Source organism: Arachis stenosperma, chromosome 6 (assembly GCF_014773155.1).
Source record: "Arachis stenosperma cultivar V10309 chromosome 6, arast.V10309.gnm1.PFL2, whole genome shotgun sequence".
Classification (NCBI taxonomy): domain Eukaryota; kingdom Viridiplantae; phylum Streptophyta; class Magnoliopsida; order Fabales; family Fabaceae; genus Arachis; species Arachis stenosperma.
This window is the reverse complement of record NC_080382.1, coordinates 47,739,288-47,754,816: the sequence shown is the minus strand read 5'-3', so window position 1 is coordinate 47,754,816 and position 15,529 is coordinate 47,739,288. Positions and strand designations below refer to the sequence as shown.

General features: G+C 34.1%; 1 long non-coding RNA gene across 2 annotated transcripts; it reads right to left on the bottom strand.

Moving 5' to 3' along the window:
- Positions 1–1,593: 1,593 nt before the first annotated feature.
- On the bottom strand, positions 1,594–15,220 carry LOC130935000 (uncharacterized). Of its 2 annotated transcripts, XR_009067780.1 has the most exons (4): positions 14,704–15,220; positions 14,467–14,618; positions 11,506–11,547; positions 1,594–5,001 (listed from the first exon to the last, which is right to left on the bottom strand). It is a non-coding gene; the product is annotated as an uncharacterized LOC130935000 (long non-coding RNA). The 2 variants fall into 2 exon arrangements; XR_009067779.1 differs by lacking the exon at positions 1,594–5,001 and having other exon boundaries at positions 10,473–11,547.
- Between the last annotated feature and the right edge of the window lie 309 nt (positions 15,221–15,529).

The following is a 15,529-nucleotide window of genomic DNA, read 5'->3' as shown; positions in this document are numbered from 1 at the left end:
TGGCGGAATTCTCTACAACTCTCAATTCCCATGGGGGTTCAGCATCTTCTAGGTCTTTAACCACTTCTTCTTCTTTGATAATTATAGCTTCCTCCACTTTTTTCAATACAAAGTCACGTTCATCATTGTCCACTGAAGTTTCTAGTCTCTCCTTCATGCTATGCTCTTCATTAGATTCTCCACATGTGGCCATGGGAGTACTTTGAGTGTCAAAGCGTAGAGAGGCTAAATTGTCTACTACTCGCTCCAATTGATGAAGGGTTGCATGGAATCGATCCCGTGTTTCCTCGAGACGATCCTTTGACTCTTGTTCCTCTTGGATAACATGATTGGGTTTATATGGCTCGTGGATTGATGAACATGGGGAAGGTGTATATGAAGATGGTGGTTCTTGGGAGTAATTGGGTTGGAATTGGGGTGGTTTCATATATGGTTTATATGGCTCATAAGGTGGTTGGTATGGTGGATAAGGGTTAGAATCATATGATGGTGTTTGGTAGTACAGAGCTTGTGAGTATGGTGGTTCAAAATTATGTTGAGAGGGGGCTCATAGGTATAACGTGGTGGTTGTTGATTGTCACGAAAAGGTCCACCAAAACAATTGTCTTGATATGCATCATAGAATGGTTGTTGCTTGTAACGCATTGGAGGAGGTTGTTTCCAAGAGTGTTGATCAAATCCTTGTGGCGCCTCCCATCTTTGATTGTCCCAAACATAATTGTAACCGAACTCATAGCCAAAGGAGTGAGAATTCATAGTAGCTAATAAGAATTAAAAATAAAAACAAACAAACAAGCAAAAAGCAAATATTTATAATAACCAATAATAAGGCACACATTTGCAACTACCCGGCAACGGCGCCATTTTGATGAACGGACTTTTGTGTGGTCTAGAATTTCACAAATGAAATCTTGTTGAAAGTATAGTTCCTAAAGCAACAATAATCCTTTCATACAAAAGTTTAGTTGTCACAAATAACAAACCCCTTAAAAATAATAACCGAAGTATTCAAACCTCGGGTCGTCTCTCAAAGGAATTGAAGGAAAGTGTTCTTATAATTGGTTATGTAAATGTATATTTTGGTGTTTTTGAAATAAGAAACAAGAAATGTAAATGGTAATGAAAATCAAATGATAAAGAGGTCTTGGCAAGGTTTGGTGGTCAAGGATCTCTATCCTTATCACTAACCACAACATGAGAATTGACAAGGATTAATCCCATTAAATCGTCCTCTAACTAGTAAAGGAAAGTTAAATAAGCTATATCAATTCAAGTCCATAAGTCATAACTCTCCACCAATTCAATTAGTGAGAACTAGAGTCAATGGCTACCAATCATCAATTACTTGGACATTAGTAACTCAAGAGTTCCTAAGTTACCATCCCAAGCCATGAACATGAAAGTCTAAATTAAAATCCTCCTAAGCATTTCATCAAACACTTGGAAGGCACAAAATAAAAACATAGAAAATTAGTAAGAGAATATCAAATCTAAGCAACCAATTGCAATCCTCAATGAAAACAAATGAAGAAAGAAGCAATAAATATAAAATACCTCAAATTACATTAATAAGAAAATTGAATCTAACATGGAGAATCCATAAACTAAATTGGAAAAATAGAGAATCCAAAGTACTAGAATAAATAAGAATATAAGAGAACTAAATTAAAGGAACATCGAACCTGGAATTGAGAAGAAATAAATCTAAAACGAAGATAAACCCTAAAACTTAGAGAGAGGAGAGAGCCTCTCTCTCTACAAAACTACATCTAAAACCTAAAATTATGTGAATAAGAAGTGTATGATTGATGGATGCCTTCCCCCTTCAGTCCTTGGCCTTTTTTAGCATTTTTCCACCAAAGATTCGCTTGAAAACTGGGCCAGAAGCCCTCCTGAAATCGCCAGGCGCGATTTCATTAAAGGTGTCAGCGTGGACATCGACGCGTACGTGCATAGCACGCATACGTGTCCCTAGAGTAGTGCGCGATCCGCGCACACGCGTCTTGTGCGTGCGTGCGTCCATGAGCACATTCCAAATCCTTGGCTTTTCATGATTTCTCCCTTTTGCATGCTTTCTCTTCACTCTTTTGATCCATTCCTAGCCCTTTTCAATCTGAAATCACTAAGAAACATATCAAGGCATCTTGTGGAATCAAATGGGGATTAAAATTATCAAATTAAGGATCTAAAAGCATATTTTCACACTTAAGCACAAATTATGAGATAATCACAAAACTATGCTATTTCATTGAGTAAATGTGAGGAAAGGTTGACAAAATACTCTAGATTCAGCACAAGATAAACCCGACAAATGGGGTTTATCAACCTCCCCACACTTAAACCTTAGCATGTCCTCATGCTAAACTAAGAACGAAATAAGGAGTATGACATTTATCCAATGCAACTAGACTATATGCAAATTATCTAAATGCAACTACTTATCATGAATGTAAATGCTTAGGCCAAAACAAATCAACCCTTTAAGAGAACATATGTAAGCATAAGGGCTAAAGCAATATGAATTAAATCCAACCCAAAATTGTATTGAATTATCAAAAGGATTTATAAACTTGCAAGAACATAGAAGATAGTGGTGAATACATGCGATTGAGCAATCGAACCCTCACCGGATGTGTATCCGCTCTAGTCACTCAAGTGTTTAGTGGTTGATTCACTCTAGCCTTTTCTAGTCATGCTCTCTAAAACTTTGCTATTCATCTAACCAATCAACAAATATTTAGTGTACAAATGCAAACATCATGAGGTCTTTTCAAGGTTATAATGGGGCTAAAGTAAGGGTGAGAATATATGTATGGCCAAGTGAGCTATGAATTGAATCTTTGAGTAACCTAAGTTCTAACCTAACACATAAACACACTCTATGTAATTCTAAAATCATGCCTAGCTACCCATGATCTCACTTTTGTATGTTTCACATACTCATGTATTTAAATGTTCTTTTATTTCATCTCATATGCATTGATCTTTTTATTGAATTCAACTTTGGGGTGATCTTATTCCCCTCCCCCTTTTTTTTATGCATAGTAAATCAATGCATATGATTTTCATAACTCACATGAGTAGCACCCAAATTCTCAATATTTGTGAATAGAACAATACACACTCTCATCAAGAAGTTAACAAGAAAAGGGCCACAATACTGCACTGCATTATGGTAGGAGGGGAGATAAAAGTCCATGAGATCATTGCAAAGGACATTCAAAAGATCTCAGAGAAAAGTTCTGCTGAAGCCTGGCTCCACTACCCCAGCACCATCATGCGGTTATGCATAAAAGCCAGGGTGCCACTAGAGGATGCAAATCCAATTTGGCTTAATCCGGGCATGCCAATGACCTTAGAAAGAATGATGAATGTTACAGTTGTCCAACAACATCGAAGACCACAAAGGAGACAAAGGACAGAGGAACCACAAGGAGAAGAACAACAGGAAGAAGAACAAGAAGAACAAGAAGAAGAGCAACAATTCCAAGAACAACCCAACATGGACATAAGCCAAATGCAAGAAGTGATTGAAAGGTTATCCCTACAGCATATAAGAGCTCAAGAAAAATAAGAAGAGTTCCATTCACAATATATGAAAGCTCAAGAAAGACTAGAGGAGCTCCAGTTGAGGATGATGGACCAGCAAAAAGATTTTCAGTCAAGATTCATGGATATGCAAATAGAACAATCTACACAATTTCAAGAATCTTTCAACTAGCTGTCCAAACAACAAGATGAGCAACAAGGTTACATCCTGAACATGTTTAACTGGAAGAATGTGCACCATAGTGTTGGAGAAGCTAGGCAAAGGGATAAGATGGAATATGATCTAGACACTCAAGCATAGCTTAGCTACCTAGTGGGCAGCATACCCTTCCTAAATCAAAGAATCCCAGCATATGAAAAGGTCATTCAACCAATGGATGCATAATTTGCAAGATGTAAAAGAAATGAAGAAAGGATGCAGCAAAGTTTGAGAGATTCTGGACTGTGGGATAAGGAGTTGTTTGGAACTGAAAAATAACTAGAAGAAAGAAGAAACAAAAAGAAGCAAGACCCCAAGAAGAATGGAGAATTAAGCAAGGAAAAGCGACCAAAGGAATGAAAGGTGGTGTTGCTCTTTGTTCATCAATAAGAAAGAGTATGTCTTCATGTTTTGTTCACTTTAAGTTGAAATCTTTTGAATTGTGTTTGTTTCATGTTTTTAATTAAGTGCTAGTCTGAGTGCCTGGTTTTACTTCATCTTGCTAAAATGTATGTCTTGTCTCTTTGTTTTCAATTGAATAAAAGAAAATTATTGAAACATAAAGTGAAATTGTTCAATTTAGTAGGAAACAAAATAAGATTAAGTGGTGGTATATATGCCTGATTGTGTATCTAGCTCACTAATAATGTATGAAAGATAGAATGTCTCTTTGTAGTGGGATCTTGGCTGTTGATTGTGGAACCTTAATGAATAAACATCCTTAGAAGAAAGAAAAGCCAAAAGTTGGCAACAAAAATGAAAGAAACAAGGAATAACAAGTTAGGCACCAATAGTTTGAGTCTTAAGGCATGTGTCTGTGGTGTTTTTGTGCAAGGATATGCTTGAATGGTGTTAACTGTAACATCCCTTCCAGCAAAATACCTTGCTTAAGTCAGGGTATTTCTACTAGAACGAACATTACGTAACCTTCTCTAGTATTAACTACTTACTTATCGAGCCTTTGTATCAAGTTTGCGTTTTAGTTTTAAGAAAATTCCAGAAAATTTGTTTTTATTCATTAAAGACATGTATCAAAGATAAGCATTGCAAATAATAATAACAATCATATAAGTATTATTAATAGTAACTCTTATACATAAGAAGTCATATAAACCCAACTACAACACCTACCCCTCTGTTAAAATAAAAACCTCAAAGGACAAGAGCGAGGGGACTCTATGAAAGCAATTAAAATCATAAAGAAAACCTACTAATCGCTCGCAGCTTCAAATTGCGTCTTCAAACCTGTGTCACTGAAAGCGTGGAAAATTTGGGGGTGAGAACCAAACCACATGTTCTCAGTAGAGGTCGAGAATGCCATGAAAGTAAAGAATAAAGCGCAAATAGTTAATTTTATTCAGAGACATCTAAAAGAAAATTAACCTTCTTTAAAAGTATTAGTTAATTATTCAAAATGCCAGACCCATATTTTCTTTATAAAACTCTTAAAAGTTTCCTAGACTGTATGAATGACTAATTTGTTCCAAGCATAGGTTCATTAAGTCTATGTTGAACCAGCTTAATCTTTCATACTTTACTAAACCTCAAACACAAACCAATCACGGCCTCAGGCCTAAGCAATTCAATCAACATCCAATTCACCACAATCCAGTCAATCAGTTACAACCACAAGTAATGATGTTCAAACACAATCAAGAGCAATTACATCAAGTATAGCAATTAGCAGTTAAACAGAATTATTCACTTAGGCAAACCAATTACAATATACACACCCAAACAATGTCACATAGATGCATATGATGAATGTCTAGTCCTAGTGCAGGCCATGAGCTCATGTGTCGGTTAGCACCTGCATTCCCGACATTTATCCGGTCACGAGTTCACGATTTCCCGGATACGATTTTCCGTTCAAATAAATGCGCATATAATCATTAGCAGCTCTATTGAGACAGCCTCTGCTTTCTACTCGCAGGAAATATACTCTTGGGAACGGAAAATTACTCTTGGGTTGCCTCAGGGCAACAGATAAATACACAATATCTCTTGGGTTGCATTAAGCAACAAATAAATAAATAATATCTCTTGGGTTGCATTAAGCAACAAATATATATATAATATCTCTTGGGTTGCATTAAGCAACAAATAAGCAAACAATATCTCTTGGGTTGCCTCAAGCAACAAACAGACATCTCTTGAGTTGCTTCAAGCAACAAACAAACATCTCTTGGGTTGCTTCAAGCAACAGATAATCATACAATAAGTACATTACTCTTTCCTTTTTCTTTCATAATTGCAAATACGCAAGCGGGACAAGACCCACGCCCTTGCCAACAATCTCATATACCAAATAATCTTTTCTTAAAAGAATCATGGAAGTTATTATCATTAAATAAACCTTAAATATTGATTTTGATTAAGTCCTTATACTTTTATAAAAATTCGGACATAATCTCCTTTAAAAATAGGACTTAGCCACCCTTACGGGTCCCAACCAAACAATCCACCAAACTCTTTTCAACCTTTCCAATATCAATTCAATTCAGAAACAAGCAAATTCCAATATTGAAACAGCCATATAACACTAAGGTTCATCTTTAATTTTATGAACTCATAACTCTCACTCAAGCATTCCCAACACCCTATCTTCTTTTCTGTTTTTAATATAGCAAATGAACTCGGAATTGCGCAAACTTTATGTCCAGGCGTTCATCTTGAAATAAGCTTTCTAACAAACCAAAGATCATAATTTTCTGGTTTCTCTAGCCTTAGGAATAAAGGAAAAACCAAGACTGCTCTGCAGTGCGTAAAACCAGAAAAACAACAGCAGCATGTGACACTCAAAATTCAATATAAAATCCAAGTTAAATCCAATGACTTTGAAAATTAATACAGTTCAACTTCACTCATCCAAGTTTCTTTTCCAATTGGTTTCAGGTCAATATCATTTTTAATGAAGAAGTTGTATAACCTAGAAGCTGACTAATTTTCTGCAGAATTCTGCTTTAAAAGTTAATGAACTTATCTTCTTCCAAGTCCCATAACTTACTCATTAAAACATGGATAGCCCTGAAATTTAAGTCACATATGCTAAACATACTTAATTTTCATTTCCAATTGGTTGCATCTCAATATCATTCCAGATTTAAAAATTATAAAACCTCAAAGTTACTGACTTAGAAAACAAAGCTTGACTTTTACTGCATAATACATCTTTCTTTGAAAATCCAAATCTTTAAAACCACAACTCTAACAATTCTAAATTTTTATGAAATCAAAGTATTAAGACCAAAGTTTCATTTAAAATTGGTTCCATTTCAAAATTCAAAGTGCAGAATTTCTATTAAAGGAATCAAGTTGCTGCTGTGTTAAATGTTCTGCAGTAAAAACCAGATTTGACATCCCCAATTCAAAAATTTATCATAAATCATAAACTTAATGAAAAAGTCTCAAATTTACCAGTTTAGTTCCTTATATCCCCAAGTTTAACCCAGGCTTAGTTTCATGCAATTCCGATCATTACGTAAGTAGTTATAGCTTTGTCAAAGTTTCTGACTTCGTTTAAAATTATGCCGAAAATCAGATTTTAGAGTTCAACTTTGAAAAATCATAACTAATTCTCTAGTTGATATGAAACCTTAAAATTGAGTTTTCACAATTATGCTTAATATAATTTACTGAACACTTAAATTCTTATCATTTCAGTCACTATAGAGTCACTGATTCACTTTCAAAGTTGCCGTTTAATTTCAAAGCTCAGCTTGTTCAGCAAGCAATTCAACATCTCAAATTCAATCCTTTAAACATTCTCTAAACCCAATTCCAGTCAATCATCAACTAAATCCATCACCGATAGAATAATTATAAAACCAGCTCAACAGCAACAATTCCAACATAATCCATCAAAATTCAGAATTTTCATCAATCACTCTTCAACATTTCATATTCCACCCATGATCAATCAATTCCACAAAATCCTCAATTTCAATAAATTCACAGCCACAATTCAACATCCACACAACCAATCAATATCACTATCAATAATTCCAATTACACTTCACAAACACAATTTAGCATTCATATCACCAATTAATCACTCGCAACAATTAAAACTATTTGCAGATTACTCAATAAACCTTGCGGGCATTCTAAAATCAAAACCATTTAATTAAACCCCCTATCTCGATTTATCGAAATCCACAGAATTTTGGGATGCAGCAACCATCAATTTCTAACCCGTAGCAGTAAAACTCTTGCAGGTAGTTACAGCATAACAGCAGCAACATCAACGACCTCAACACCAATTGTGATTTCTCAGGAGATAAATTGACAACTAGAACAAAGCCATATGCTACTATAATTAGGACAGAGTATAACGGATGAACAAAATGATAGAAGAGTAAGGAAGAAAAGGTTACAGGTTTAAGAAACAGAAAATTGGCATTGGGACTGGAACAAAGAGGATGATGCTGGCCAGATTGAAAGATGGTGGCAGCAAATTGTTTTCTCTGATAGCCAGCTCCAACCACGGCAGCTCCAACGGATATGGCACGACAAGGTACATCAAAGGCAGAGACATGGTTGACCCAAAGTAACAAAGCCACGGTGATGGCGGCTCCGGCAGCTAGGACGCGACCTAGTCCGTCACCAACAGCAGTAGCGACCACGAACCCCAGTCACGGCGACGACACCAGCGGCGATCCCCACCAACATCGCCTCTTCTTTTCCTGGCAACGAGCCCATAACAGAGCTCCCTTTCCTCTTCCAATTCGCGCTCCTCTCCCCTGTTCTGTTCGACGTCAGTGACAACCTACCAGAGACAATAGCGATCCTCCTTCCTCTCTTCTTACTCTGTTCCATCACACTCTCTCCCTGTTCTCCGTTTCCCCCCTCGAGCTCCCCCTGTGCCCTTTCTTTCCTTTCTGTGTTTGTGTTTATTTGTGAAATTAGGGTATCAATTAGGAATTTAGTGAAATTAGGATTTTATAAAGAAATAAGGATAGATATGAATAGATATTTTGATAAAATTGAAGAGTAGAGTAATTTTAAAATCAAATATACTCTCTTAAAAATATATAAGAACATTATTTATCAACATATTGCTAAGTTCAATTAATTATTTATAGTGTAAATTATAAAATAAGCATATTAATCACATTTTTATAAAATATAGTTTAAACTCAATACCAATTATTCAAATTAAATGATATAACCTTTTATTATTTTTCTATCACCGAAACTTTAATTTCAATTTACAAAATATCTAATTATAATAAAATTACTTAAACTTTAAGTATTTATAAAAATCCATTTAATCATTCCTAATAAATAAATCTCCTAGAGCTCAAAGTAATAAAATAAACCATAATTTATTCATAATAAAAATTACTTAAATTAAATTATATAATACTTCCATTACTAAATTTTATTTCCAAAGCATATGAAATAACCAATTATAAAAATTACATAAGAATATTAATTAACTTAAACTCCAAATATCAATAAAACTAATTTAATTACTCTTAATTTGTTAATTTATAAAATAAGATATCAAATTAATAAAATAAATAGTAACCTTTTCAGAATAAAAGTTACTTGAATTAAATTATACAATCCTTTCTAATTTTTCAATTACTAAAATTATACAAAATATTCCATTATAGAAAATTACTTAAGAATCTTATTTGATTTAAAACGAAATTATCTCTGAATCTATTTAATTATCTCTAATAAAATAATTTCTAAAATTATAAAGTTTAAACTCAATAAGGTAAAATCACAATTTATTTATATTTAGATTTTTTTTTCAAAAATGCGGGATGTTACATTCTATCCAACTTACAAAAATTTTCGCCCTCGAAAATTGATATAAAATGAAGAAAAGATTTATATTCACATCCCCTTTTGAATATTTTAAAGGCTCCAAGAAAATCATATCACATAAACATAGAAGAAAATATACTACGTAATGCTAGAGTTGATAAAATAACTTAACATAAGAAAATTTTTAAAATCCAAAATCAAATAGGCACATATTCGTTCACAGCTTTTAACAAAGCATGATCACTTCCTCTCGTCGCCTCAAAACTCCATAACTCCTTATAACTTCATAGACTAACCAGATTCACTTTCCGTATGCACAAATCGTGTCCCTAAGAACTAGCGCATATAAGGAATACGAAACATGAGAAGAGAAAGACAAACGGCATGAAAGGTTTATGTGAGAAATTGGAAGAATACTCAAGTTCTCAGTTGAACAAGATGGTATTTCGCCAAGATTTGAAGGAAAACGTGAAATCATCAACAAACAAGGATATATAAACAATGAAATGGAGCATAAAGGGAATCAATTCAAGGCTTAGGAAGAAATTTTGAATCGAACAATTTTAATATAAACATCATAGGAAAAATAGTACAAAAATTTTGAACAACTTCAATTTGAAATAGAGGGAATTAGTTTATCTTTTCCAAAAGAATATATATAAATCTAACATTTTTTTTCAAAGTACTAAACTAAGTATAAACAATATGTTATACTGATTTAATTTCAAATCAAAACAAATCATGCATGGTTTGTAAACTAAAGCTTGGAAGATACTTAAGTACATAGCTATAGAATTATAGTAAAGTTGGCAGAAAATCAGCTTCTATTTAAAGAATGAATTCTGAAATAAAATTTTCTATAAATCAATAGAAGATAAGTGGTATATCACAAATAAACAAGATTAAACTACATAAAGAAGTTTCAGAATTTCTGTAAGAAAGTCTAGGATGAATTAAAAACAATCCCATTAAAATTTAAGTAAGGGTTGTGGATACAGTCAAATAAGAAAAGTTGTAAATTGAAATTTTTCTCGAAGAGAATCTGAAACAAGTACCCAAGAAGGAAATTTCAAGAAATGGTATGTTACACTAAAATGAATCCAAGTTCAGAGCAAGGAGCATAGAGTTTGTAAGGTGAGAATAAATATTCCAAAAGATTCAAGCAACGACCAGATACAGAGTCAAGCAAGGACATGCACGAATGATAATACAAGGTTAGCAAGAAACAAATCGGAAACTAGAAATTCAAATACAGTTGATAAATAAAGAAATAACAAGCACGAATAAAGATTATACGTCGAAACGGAACTAATCTCTAGAACTTAGTTTTTAACGTCCCCAAAACCTCGTAATTCGCGTTAACCTATCACTTCTATTTCGCCTGTGATAACCTATTAGTGTTCCCAAATACATAAATCATTAGTATTAAGTTGGCCAAACTTGATACCATGAGGTATGCAATGGTAAACTAATAGCGTTAATCACTAGACAGTCATGCATATAAAACATAAAATCTTGTCATCAGAACAAGTTAGAAAGCATGACAGACACTCAGAGTATGCAATGAAGCATAGTCAGTCCACTCCCAAGGCTCTACAGGAAGGACTGCTCTGATACCATATTGTAACATCCCTTCCAGCAAAATACCTTGCTTAAGTCAGGGTATTTCTACTAGAACGAACATTACGTAACCTTCTCTAGTATTAACTACTTAATTATCGAGCCTTTGTATCGAGTTTGCGTTTTAGTTTTAAGAAAATTCCAGAAAATTTGTTTTTATTCATTAAAGACATGTATCAAAGATAAGCATTGCAAATAATAATAACAATCATATAAGTATTATTAATAGTAACTCTTATACATAAGAAGTCATATAAACCCAACTACAACACCTACCCCTCTGTTCAAATAAAAACCTCAAAGGACAAGAGCGAGGGGACTCTATGAAAGCAATTAAAATCATAAAGAAAACCTACTAATCGCACGCAGCTTCAAATTGCGTCTTCAAACCTGTGTCACTGAAAGGGTGGAAAATTTGGGGGTGAGAACCAAACCACATGTTCTCAGTAGAGGTCGAGAATGCCGTGAAAGTAAAGAATAAAACGCAAATAGTTAATTTCATTCAGAGACATCTAAAAGAAAATTAACCTTCTTTAAAAGTATTAGTTAATTATTCAAAATGCCAGACCCATATTTTTTTTATAAAACTCTTAAAAGTTTCCTAGACTGTATGAATGACTAATTTGTTCCAAGCATAGGTTCATTAAGTCTATGCTGAACCAGCTTAATCTTTCATACTTTACTAAACCTCAAACACAAACCAATCACGGCCTCAGGCCTAAGCAATTCAATCAACATCCAATTCACAACAATCCAGTCAATCAGTTACAACCACAAGTAATGAGGTTCAAACACAATCAAGAGCAATTACATCAAGTATAGCAATTAGCAGTTAAACAGAATTATTCACTTAGGCAAACCAATTACAATATACACACCCAAACAATGTCACATAGATGCATATGATGAATGTCTAGTCCTAGTGCAGGCCATGAGCTCATGTGTCGGTTAGCACCTGCATTCCCGACATTTATCCGGTCACGAGTTCACGATTTCCCGGATACGATTTTCCATTCAAATAAATGCGCATATAATCATTAGCAGCTCTATTGAGACAGCCTCTGCTTTCTACTCGCAGGAAATATACTCTTGGGAACGGAAAATTACTCTTGGGTTGCCTCAGGGCAACAGATAAATACACAATATCTCTTGGGTTGCATTAACCAACAAATAAATAAATAATATCTCTTGGGTTGCATTAAGCAACAAATATATATATAATATCTCTTGGGTTGCATTAAGCAACAAATAAGCAAACAATATCTCTTGGGTTGCCTCAAGCAACAAACAGACATCTCTTGGGTTGCTTCAAGCAACAAACAAACATCTCCTGGGTTGCTTCAAGCAACAAACAAACATCTCTTGGGTTGCTTCAAGCAACAGATAATCATACAATAAGTACATTACTCTTTCCTTTTTCTTTCATAATTGCAAATACGCAAGCGGGACAAGACCCACGCCCTTGCCAACAATCTCATATACCAAATAATCTTTTCTTAAAAGAATCATGGAAGTTATTATCATTAAATAAACCTTAAATATTGATTTTGATTAAGTCCTTATACTTTTATAAAAATTCGGACATAATCTCCTTTAAAAATAGGACTTAGCCACCCTTACGGGTCCCAACCAAACAATCCACCAAACTCTTTTCAACCTTTCCAATATCAATTCAATTCAGAAACAAGCAAATTCCAATATTGAAACAGCCATATAACACTAAGGTTCATCTTTAATTTTATGAACTCATAACTCTCACTCAAGCATTCCCAACACCCTATCTTCTTTTCTGTTTTTAATATAGCAAATGAACTCGGAATTGCGCAAACTTTATGTCCAGGCGTTCATCTTGAAATAAGCTTTCTAACAAACCAAAGATCATAATTTTCTGGTTTCTCTAGCCTTAGGAATAAAGGAAAAACCAAGACTGCTCTGCAGTGCGTAAAACCAGAAAAACAACAGCAGCATGTGACACTCAAAATTCAATATAAAATCCAAGTTAAATCCAATGACTTTGAAAATTAATACAGTTCAACTTCACTCATCCAAGTTTCTTTTCCAATTGGTTTCAGGTCAATATCATTTTTAATGAAGAAGTTGTATAACCTAGAAGCTGACTAATTTTCTGCAGAATTCTGCTTTAAAAGTTAATGAACTTATCTTCTTCCAAGTCCCATAACTTACTCATTAAAACATGGATAGCCCTGAAATTTAAGTCACATATGCTAAACATACTTAATTTTCATTTCCAATTGGTTGCATCTCAATATCATTCCAGATTTAAAAATTATAAAACCTCAAAGTTACTGACTTAGAAAACAAAGCTTGACTTTTACTGCATAATACATCTTTCTTTGAAAATCCAAATCTTTAAAACCACAACTCTAACAATTCTAAATTTTTATGAAATCAAAGTATTAAGACCAAAGTTTCATTTAAAATTGGTTCCATTTCAAAATTCAAAGTGCAGAATTTCTATTAAAGGAATCAAGTTGCTGCTGTGTTAAATGTTCTGCAGTAAAAACCAGATTTGACATCCCCAATTCAAAAATTCATCATAAATCATAAACTTAATGAAAAAGTCTCAAATTTACCAGTTTAGTTCCTTATATCCCCAAGTTTAACCCAGGCTTAGTTTCATGCAATTCCGATCATTACGTAAGTAGTTATAGCTTTGTCAAAGTTTCTGACTTCGTTTAAAATTATGCCGAAAATCAGATTTTAGAGTTCAACTTTGAAAAATCATAACTAATTCTCTAGTTGATATGAAACCTTAAAAATTGAGTTTTCACAATTATGCTTAATATAATTTACTGAACACTTAAATTCTTATCATTTCAGTCACTATAGAGTCACTGATTCACTTTCAAAGTTGCCGTTTAATTTCAAAGCTCAGCTTGTTCAGCAAGCAATTCAACATCTCAAATTCAATCCTTTAAACATTCTCTAAACCCAATTCCAGTCAATCATCAATTAAATCCATCACCGATAGAATAATTATAAAACCAGCTCAACAGCAACAATTCCAACATAATCCATCAAAATTCAGAATTTTCATCAATCACTCTTCAACATTTCATATTCCACCCATGATCAATCAATTCCACAAAATCTTCAATTTCAATAAATTCACAGCCACAATTCAACATCCACACAACCAATCAATATCACTATCAATAATTCCAATTACACTTCACAAACACAATTTAGCATTCATATCACCAATTAATCACTCGCAACAATTAAAACTATTTGCAGATTACTCAATAAACCTTGCGGGCATTCTAAAATCAAAACCATTTAATTAAACCGCCTACCTCGATTTATCGAAATCCACAGAATTTTGGGATGCAGCAACCATCAATTTCTAACCCGCAGCAGTAAAACTCTTGCAGCTAGCTACAGCATAACAGCAGCAACATCAACGACCTCAACACCAATTGTGATTTCTCAGGAGATAAATTGACAACTAGAACAAAGCCATATGCTACTATAATTAGGACAGAGTATAATGGATGAACAAAATGATAGAAGAGTAAGGAAGAAAAGGTTACAGGTTTAAGAAACAGAAAATTGGCATTGGGACTGGAACAAAGAGGATGATGCTGGCCAGATTGAAAGATGGTGGCAGCAAATTGTTTTCTCTGATAGCCAGCTCCAACCACGGCAGCTCCAACGGATATGGCACGACAAGGTACATCAAAGGCAGAGACATGGTTGACCCAAAGTAACAAAGCCACGGTGATGGCGGCTCCGGCAGCTAGGACGCGACCTAGTCCGTCACCAACAGCAGTAGCGACCACGAACCCCAGTCACGGCGACGACACCAGCGGCGATCCCCACCAACATCGCCTCTTCTTTTCCTGGCAACGAGCCCATAACAGAGCTCCCTTTCCTCTTCCAATTCGCGCTCCTCTCCCCTGTTCTGTTCGACGTCAGTGACAACCTACCAGAGACAATAGCGATCCTCCTTCCTCTCTTCTTACTCTGTTCCATCACACTCTCTCCCTGTTCTCCGTTTCTCCCCTCGAGCTCCCCCTGTTCCCTTTCTTTCCTTTCTGTGTTTGTGTTTATTTGTGAAATTAGGGTATCAATTAGAAATTTAGTGAAATTAGGATTTTATAAAGAAATAAGGATAGATATGAATAGATATTTTGATAAAATTGAAGAGTAGAGTAATTTTAAAATCAAATATACTCTCTTAAAAATATATAAGAACATTATTTATCAACATATTGCTAAGTTTAATTAATTATTTATAGTGTAAATTATAAAATAAACATATTAATCACATTTTTATAAAATATAGTTTAAACTCAATACCAATTATTCAAATTAAATGATATAACCTTTTATTATTTTTCTATCACTGAAACTTTA